Raw genomic sequence first — 10,373 nt, forward strand, 5'->3', positions numbered from 1 at the left:
TACACATAGTAGCAATAGTATATACTTCAGTTCAACTCAAACATTGGCTTGAAGCCATTTAGAGTGAGGCTATTTCTACGCTAGAATGGTGATATAGTGATTACACAGTCTAAAAGCCAAAGAAAAAATTTTTACAAAGAAAAAGTAATTTAATATGTCAAATTAAGAACTAATTTATAAATTATACATAGACAGTGCAGGTAGCTATAAAAAGTAAGGTATATATCTTCATAAAATTTTTATAGTGAGTGACCAACCACAATCATCCTAATTTAAGAACAAATAATTATTATTTTAGTTACTAATTTGATACGCATAACTATAGAATAAATCTCCAGCAAAAAAATAGGAATTGAGATTGTATTTTATGCTGTATGTAAATAAATAAATGTTATTAGAGATCCTCTTTATAATAAATTTAAAAGTAATAATTTAAATTATTAAGCGGTCCTGCGAACATTTCTGGAAGAATTTACCTTTATGCGCCTGTTCGGAGAGGCGGATCTGGAGGAGGAAGAGAGGCCTTCTTCGAACTTTTGCCAATCGAACTCGCATTCGATCTCTTCATTCACCCGGATCTTGAATGCCGGTTGCGTCACGACGGCGTCGGTAGCGATGCCGTTGGCTCCCACTGTGGTCGCCAGCTTGTTTGCATCAAAAGTTGTTGTATTCATTGCTGTATTCATTACAACTTTAGTCGTTACAATGAAAATAAAAAGATTGTCTTTTTATAAGACCTTTTACACAATGAAAACAAAAGGGTTACAACTCTTGTCAAAACAAACGCAAGATCCTGTTTTGCGGTCTCTTGCTTGCGTGGGTCTTTTGCCATTATTAAGCACCAAATATTAGCTCATGTGAGAAAGTAAAGTAATCTATGGTCTATATACGTTTATAGTTAATCAATTAAACGTATTAAAAATATGATGACCACAGTCAAAATTATATGGTGGGTTCACATTAAATATAAATTATAAAAAATAGTACATTAAAACCAAAATCTTTTTAACCACTATATAGATTATCTAAAAATTATTACATATATAAACTATATTGCGTAGGAAGAGTGATGTGTGTAATTAACTATGATATAATAATCTTAAGAACGACCTACTCTTCAATATCATCATTAATTGACGTATCTGTGCATTACACTGAAAACATAATAAAAATTTAGAAAACTACAAAACAAACATCCTCAAAAGTTTTAAAAATTATAAAAAATACCCTAAAATTTTATAATTTACAAATACACAAAACTATTAAACATTACATTAAAATCAAGGAATTACAAAAATTCATTAAAAATTTTCAAACTTCAGAGGGCTAATTTGTAATGTACTAAACTTTAAGGTTTTTTTTTATAAATTTCAAATTTAATAGATTTTCAATTAGTTATGATCTTTTCAAAAAAATAATGGGTAATATTTACCATGAAAAGTTTTTTCTAAACCTATACTTTTAAAAGGTGTCTGATATTTTTTACAAAATTTTAATTTTCTAGGGGTTATTAGTAATTTTGCATATTTATTTTAGTGTCTATAGGTTATAAAGTTTTTTGTAAATTATAAAATTTAGGGGTTTTTTTACAATTTGTTAAACTTTTAGGTCGTTTCTACAGATTGTAAATTGTTTATAGACTATTTATAATTCCTATAATTTTAATTTACTAATGAATTTGAAACTCTTAGGGTTTTTTTTATAAATTTTGAATTTTAAAAGCTTGTTTGTAATGTTTGAAACTTTAAGGGTATTTTCTATAAATTATGTAGAGGATATTTATACTTCCTATATTTTCAATATACTGTTAGGTTGGAAATTATCAGGATTTTTGTAAATTTTACAACTTTGAGGGTTTTATTTTGTAATTTGTAAAAAGTTCAGAGTGTGTATAACAAATTTTATAAAAAATTTGGCGTTGTTTGTAATTTTTAAGGTGCTTTTTTATAAAATTTGATTTTTAGGGGTGTTTTTGTAATTTTTAAAACTTACAAGATATTTTCTCCGACGTCAAAAAACTTTTAGTTTCTAGCTAGCATATATTTTTATGGGTGTTTTTGTAATTTTTAAAACTTACAAGATATTTTCTCCGACGTCAAAAAACTTTTAGTTCCTAGCTAGCATATGTTTTTAGATTTCTCACTAAATTGAAATAAGTAAAATTTATAAATTTTAAGATGCTTTAATAAAATTTTGAATTTGTAAGGGCCGTTTTACAATTTAAAAAACTTAGAGAATATTTTTTATAAAATCCAAAAACTTTTAGGTGCTGTCTAGCATATGTTTTTTTAGATTTCTCTATGAACTTAAATAAGTAAAGGATTTGAATTATATCAAACATATTTTCTTTATCTAATAACATGTTAAGTCATTATGAATATGATAAATCATTTAGTTACTAATTCAAAAAAGATAGAATAATTAGAATAGATTAGGATAACAATGTAATATTTAAAAAAATTAAGGGTAATATTGACCATAAAAAGATTTTTCCGAACTCGTACTTTTAAAGGGAGTATGATAACAACATTTTATATAATTTGTAGAAGTTGAACCAAACACCCCCAACTTTATAAAAAAGTGTCAATGGGTTTTATTATTTAAATAATGAATGCGTCAGATTTCCAGTTGATTTTCGCTCATTTTAGAAGGAAATCGATTTCTATAAAATTTGGTACTTTTCTGTACTTTACAGAAAATATTTCTGTAAACTTTTTTGAACCAAACACAGTTTACGAAAACCTATAGAAAATGTTTAATTACAGAAATACCATGCGTCAGTACCTTTGAGAAAACATTTCTCAAAAAACATGCAACCAAACACCCCCTTAGTTGAAACAACTTTTGTCTAAGCGTTTAGTCTTTACTTCGAAACATGATAAAGTTGGGACTAAACCTGTTTTTCTTTAGCCCATTTTTGCAAACCGGGCCAATGATAAAACCTGTCCCCTGGTGTGAAATAGAACAATAATAAATTTGGCCCCAGAAAGAAAGGCTACATGCACATAGCAGCTAGTTTAGTCAGAAATAAAACAAATTATGTTTAACTTAAAACTAGTACTCTGTATAGAAATTAGCTTAGCTAATCAAGCCTATGTATAACTGGATCAAAACTAAACTGGAAAGTGTTTGGCAACTCAAAAATAGAACAGGGCCCGGATTGGTTTTTTCATAATCATGCATGAGTTGGTCCGCTAAAGATCTAGTTTAGAGACTAGATTTTTTAAACTATAAAGAATCAGTTCAATTTGGGCTCAATTTTGCCAAACTAAAAAAAAGTTTTTAATCAACGCCGCATGACATAAAACAAGCTATACGGATGTTTGCGACTTTGAGAATAATCTAGATCCATAGAGAACCAACTCCATTTGGCTTAAATTAGGCTAAACTACACTTCATTGTAAACTTTGACTAGTATTTAGATTAGCCTATATTTTTTGGGTTTTCCTATCTTGTATTCTTAGAAAAGGTGGTTTATTTCTGGTTTAGTTATTGCTGGTCTCAAATAAATTAGTTTACTCTATCTTTTTTATTCGCCAAACTGCGGGTTGGGTATATGGATTGATTCTAAATCCATTTAAACTAATCTACACAATTTGCCAAATAGACCTAAGTCTTGTTGGGGAATTTCAGTCTCTCCGCCTACCACGATATGCGCAACTCGGAAGCCAACCCCAATCAATAAGATAGAACAACCACAATCAAGAAAAAAGAACACCGAGATTTATGTGGTTCGGTCAACCAACTTCGACCTACGTCCACGGGACAACAATACGAGAAATTCACTATGTATCAGGGAGAACTACAAGAGGAACCACTCAACTCTCGTCTCTCAATCTATAAACCTCACATACATAATCAACTCTCATATTCTCTCCAAAGCCCACTCCTTGTAATCTTTTGCACGGATAAAGACTACGAAACTCTCTTTCTCTCTCTCATCTACTACATCTCTACTTTTTCTTCATCTTTTTTCCTCCACCAATAGAAGAATATATATAGGAAAACCAAAACTCTATCTCTAGCCTAACTTCCTAATTAGAACAGGATTCAAACTCCTAATCATGATAGAACCCAAACTCCTAATCATGATAGAACTCTAACCCTATCTAATTCTCATGAAGTTACACAAAGAATCAAAGATGAAATCCCAATAATCTCCACATTGAATTTGATTCCCAAACTCCCTTGAAGATATATCATCGTCGTCTTGAAAGTTTGTCTCTCCCGCTAGAGTCTTCTATTTCTTTCGCACGTCAAATCAGAACACCTGCACTCCCAATTAGATGCTTTCATGATCCTCACTATCTTCTGCTTCGCCGTGACGCCTCCACCTCTCTTGTTATCCTTGTACTCCACCTGCATCGCTCATCTCAAATCATATCGGTACACCTCTCCTACTTTACACTACGAGCTGGATACCTCTATCTCCTCCATTACTTGGCTTGGACTGAATATGAGCGCTCACCATCTTCAAGTCCAACGCTACCATCTTCATCTCCATGTGTGTCACTCGGTCGTGCATATGAGCGCTCACCATCTTCAAGTCCAACGCTACCATCTTCATCTCCATGTGTGTCACTCGGTCGTGCTCGCTTGTAAGCTCCACCTAATCTGGCACTGTCCTCCTCAAGTATACACACCAACCAACTCATGCTCCTTATCTACCATCAGATTTGTCTTGCCGTTAAATAGCAGAATATCAAACTTCGGACTCGAAGAAGTCATCATCCTCTAACCACGATCAAAATTAAAATCAGTCCCTGTAGTGATTGAATTTGATAAAACCAATGCCAAAAACGAATTTAGCACGTCGAAAAACCCTAGGAACGACTCCTGGATCACCAAAATCCGCCTCCAAATCCTCAATCGGCTAACAAATTAATCTGGACCGTCGGATCCCCACGTGAACAGTGCCCGCTGTGCTACAGTATTCTACTACAGTAATCTTTCCCCTTTTTCATCTTGATTCTTGTAACGCTGATTTTCAATCTTGCATGGCGTCATCTTCTATCTTGCAAACTCGCTTCCGGATCCATTGTTGGCCTTCTTGTTTTGATGATGTTTAACAAATAATTTATCACTAATGTTGTTTGTCTAGTATTTGCGTTTTCTTATTTATTATAGACAAACAACGTAGTTGGAGGTTGGATGGATTGCGCCATAACGATCATATCAAATGGAGGTTGGCGGAATTGTGGAGTGAAGCATCGTACAATTCAAGTTCAAGATCCAAGTTTAGCTTCATCCGCAACGTGTACCAAGTTGAGCTTATTGAAAATCAAGATCTAGCTTGGGTAACTTAGTTTAGGTTTTATATTATGTGTGTTAAGTATGTTAAGCTCAATATCTATACACACACATTTATTGGTTTCTTTGTATATATATATAGTTATATATATACATAAGTTTTGGTTTCTATGCATATATATATTTATATATATTTATATACATGCATGGTTTTGGGTTTTCATGTTTATAATATGAAATCACATATTTCATATTTACTATTGTGTTTTTGAAAACATTGCATAGAATATGCAATTTTGTGAAAATATTGTTTTCTTAGTTTTTGGACTTAACAATAAGCATATACATATTTTATTAAGTCTATATAATCATTGTGCAAAGTCTCAAAACATGGTTTAGCCAAAATGTTAAAATTCACATGTTTACATTTTCGTGTTTTGGACTATTTTTACAAAATGATGATTTTTCACAAATGGGAAATGAAATTTGGAAAATTCTTTTGTAACATGTTCATTTACATGTTTATATACATTTTCTAAAGTTTCATAATTTTTGGACTTTATTTGTTATTTTTAACAATTTTCCAAATGTTAAAAAATCTGTTTTCAAACCTGTTTTTTTCTGTAGTGTCAGTTCGCGGTCGACCGCCAAGAGTTCTGAACTCAGAACTGTTTTTGCTGGCTCCCCCCCCCCCCCCGCGGTCGACCGTCATTGTCAAGATTTCTTTTTACTGTTTTTCGTTGCTCGCGGTCGACCGCAGCGGTCGACCGCCGCACTGTCAACTCAGTTCCAACGGCTATTTTTAGAGCTGTTGCAGAGTGGTTTTTTGGTCTTTTCCTGGCTTTCTCTTACCTTTGGGGTTTCATATAAATACCCCCTTACCTCAGTTTTTACAAAAGAACAAGAGAATGTTTTAAAGAGTTTTAAAAAGAGTTTAAGCTTGTTTTAAGCTTGTTTAAGGGTTTGGTTTAAAGCTGTTTTGGTTTTCACAAGTAGAGGAGATTATCTTCTTGTTTAGGCTTCAATCTCCATCTCTCCATCTTGTCATCTATTGAGAAGTTTTCTAAACTCTACTCTAGATTTTATTTATAATTATTTGTTGATTATCATTTCTATTAAAGCTAGCTTTATATTGAGTTTAGATTTGATTTTATCTCATTGTTACACACACTCACTTGAGCTTATTGTATTTGCATTCATAATATAGTTGGGTTGGTGAGAGTTGTAACATTGAGTGTGAGTTTTCATTGCGTTCTCATCCATAGTTGAGAACAATCAATTATTGTAATTGAGCCTAATTGTGAAATACACTTTGTAATACACTTGTACACCGAGAGAAGTGTGTGGCGAGAGTCGGGGATCGTCCTAAGAGGAGTGGCGTCGGTTGACGAACCTAGGGAGAGGTTGTAACCGAGCACTTGAGGGAGACACGTCTAGTTCAACACTTAGTGGGTGTAGAGTGAAATTTCAATAGTGTGTTATTTTGAAGTTTTCGGTGAACTAGAAAACCGAGTGTGAGGAGTGGACGTTGATCGGTGATCGTTGAAAACCGACATAGTGTGGTTGTAAACGTTATTCGGGTGAACATAAAAAACCCGGTTGTGATAGTGGATTTCTCCCCGGGAGTGGGGAGCGGAGACGTAGGACTTAAGGTCCGAACTCCGTGATCATATTGTTTGTTTGAGTTTGTCTTTGGCGTATTTGCTTTTGCATTTATCTTATATCGCCATTTGTGCATTGCTCATTTATTTCATCCACTATCTTATCTAGTTCATATTGTTTACCCTTGTGTTAGTTTACATATCCTTGCATATATCATATTGTATATCTCTTTGGTAGGATATATCATCTTGTGCTAGTTTATATATCATTGCATATATTTCATCATATAGGATATATATCTTGTTGTTCTTATTGCTTATCCTAGCTTATATATCTTGTTGTATTTCATACTTGCTAGGATAACTTGTTAATTAATTTTGATTGGCATTTAATCGGATTAGATTAGCATAAGACTCTAATCACCCCCCTCTTGGGTCTAACAATTGTTATCAGAGCTTGGTGCTCTTTGATTTAAGGTCTAATCGCCTTGAGTTAAAGATCCAAGTTAGCTTATTGTGCTAATCTAATTTTAAGCTTTATTTGTATCTTGCTTGCCTTTTATATTATGGATATGCATGGTTTAGGTTATGCCATCAATATTGCTCCTAGATTAGATAATTTCTCCTATACCCAATGGTGAGTTAGATTTAAACTTTTTGTTCAATCTAAACACTTTAATTTATGGGAAATTATAGATGATGCTTATATTGTGCCCACTTTGGAGAAATCCAAGTGCAATAAAAATGATCATCGCATGTTTACTATGAACAACATTTTGTTAGAATATTTGCTAAATGCTTTTAATTCATCTATGTCTGCCTTTAACAAATTGCAAAATAATTTTATTGATTTAAAAAGCAAGCATGAAGATTTAAAATGCGATCATGAGAAGTTAGCTTCCAAATTTGATATCATTTCTCAAGAAAGTATTGCTCTTCAAGAAAACAATGATATGTTAAATTTGGAAAATAAAAATTTGAAATTGGATATTACTAACTTGACTCATGACAAAAATAATGCCATGTTAGAAGTAGAGAACATACAAAATGATACTGCTTCCTTTATAAATGACTATTTATGTTCTACTTCTAAAAATGCATATGTGCCTAAAAATAAAGATTTGAATCTCATGAATAATCGCATTTCATCTTTAGATTCAACTTTAAAAATATGCTTTGATAATCATAAGAGGCTTATGGATATGTGTGTCAAGTCTAAGAAATCATCCACTCATCATGCACACATATATAGCAAAGTTTACAAGTGCTCTATTTGCGGCCGTAAATACCATCTAGCTAAATTTTGCTATGATGCACACAAACATAAAAATGTAAATGCTCCTTGTGCATCTCATGTAGCTTCTTCATCTTGTACACTTACACATTCACATGCTCATTCTCACAAAGCTCATCATAAGCATGCTAGTGTGTTCAAGTGTGATCTTTGTGGTCATTTTGGTCATTTGGCCGAATATTATTTTGATTTGAAAAAGAAATCTCATTTGCCAAATGCTTCTAGTAGACCACATGCTTTTAAATGTAATGTTAAAAGCTTCTAAGTTACAATATGTTCCATTGTTTAAGAATGTTTCTCATTTGCAAAATAATTTTAAAAGAAAATCTTTATTTGCAAATGATTCCCGTGCACGAGCTAATGGTTCACAAAAACAAATGGATCTATTTTATTGCACAAATTGCAATCGGAAGGGTCATTCGAATAAATATTATTTTGATCAAGTTAGTGCACCATATGTGCCCAAGAGGGTTCATAACCCTAGGGCTTTGAGATTTAATGATAGGGGTCATGTCCCTAAACAAACCGGAACCAAGAATACTTGGGTGCCAAAATAATTTTTAAGCCAAGAATTTTAGTACTTTTATTTTCTTTTTCTTGGTTTTGAAAAATATATTTTAAACTTTTATGAAAACAATTCCCTTTATTGGTCAAATTCTTTTGTTTTCATGATTATTGGTTTTGTTTTGATGAGAGATTTGTATAACCCTCCGGGCTTATTGGGTGTTTATTCCCAAATCTTGTTTACCGGGTGCTAAAATGTTTATATGGCTTATTATTAGCTCAAGAGCTAGATATGGTTGCCTCTCTTGATTTTTTAAAATCAATGATGATTTGGTTTTATGTTCTTATATGATTTACTTGTGATTTATGATTTCATTGGTTGATTTGTCTTCATTTGAAAACCTTTTACATGATTTTCATGTTCCTTTTCTTTTGATTTCATAAATCTATTTTTGATCTTTATGTTTTTGTTAATGAGATACTATTTTCATGTTGACATATTTATATGTGTTCTCATTATCTTTTTGTATGTGAGTGATATTTAGCATATTCATGTATGCTTGCTCACATGTTTTGCCTTGATCTTTATTGCATATATTTTATATGGCATTTTGATAGGGGGAGCTATTCCCTATTCTATGTTTGTTTTTATACTTACCTATGCTTATTGATAGGAGAAGCTTTCGCTCTCTTAATTCTTTTGTCCCCTTTTTGATGTTGTCAAAGGGGGAGAAATATTGTGAGTATATTCTTTCTTGTTTATATGCATATGAATTTTATAAATTATATATTCATTTCTTTCATGTATATATATTTCTTTTTGTAAATTGTTTGTCATCATCAAAAAGGGGGAGATTATTGGCCTTCTTGTTTTGATGATCAAAAAGGGGGAGATTATTGGCCTTCTTGTTTTGATGATGTTTAACAAATAATTTACCACTAATGTTATTTGTCTAGTATTTGTGTTGTCTAGTATTTGTGTTTTTTTATTTATTATAGACAAACAACGTAGTTGGAGGTTGGATGGATTGCGCCATAACGATCATATCAAATAGAGGTTGGCGGAATTGTGGAGTGAAGCATCGTACAATTCAAGTTCAAGATTCAAGTTTAGCTTCATCCGCAACGTGTACTAAGGCGAGCTTATTGAAGATCAAGATCTAGCTTGGGTAACTTAGTTTAGGTTTTATATTATGTGTGTTAAGTACGTTAAGCTCAATATCTATACACACACATTTATTGGTTTCTTCGTATATATATATAGTTATATATATATACACAAGTTTTGGTTTCTATGCATATATATAGTTATATATACATACTCATAGGTTTCATTTTCTATTGTATTTTGTGAAAATATTGTATTCTTAGTTTATAGACTTCAATATCAGTTTATACATGTTTTACTAAGTCTATAAAAACATTTCACAAAGTTTCAAAAGTTGGTTTATGTCAAAACATCAAAATTCAAGTATCTCATATTTTCATATTTTGGACTAGTTTGTAAAATAATGATATTTCTCATTTGGGAAGGCTTTTTTGATAACCAGTCATTGTAGCATGTTTATTATCATGTCTACAATCATTCCCCAAAGTTTTACATTTTTTGGAATTTATTTGATATTTTTAAACAGTATTTTAAAATCAGCAAATCAGATTTTCATATGTCAGTTTTCGGTCGACCGCACCGGTCGACCGAACCTGAGGTCAAAAGTTCACTGGGC

Source organism: Asparagus officinalis, chromosome 9, assembly GCF_001876935.1.
Source record: "Asparagus officinalis chromosome 9, Aspof.V1, whole genome shotgun sequence".
NCBI lineage: Eukaryota > Viridiplantae > Streptophyta > Magnoliopsida > Asparagales > Asparagaceae > Asparagus > Asparagus officinalis.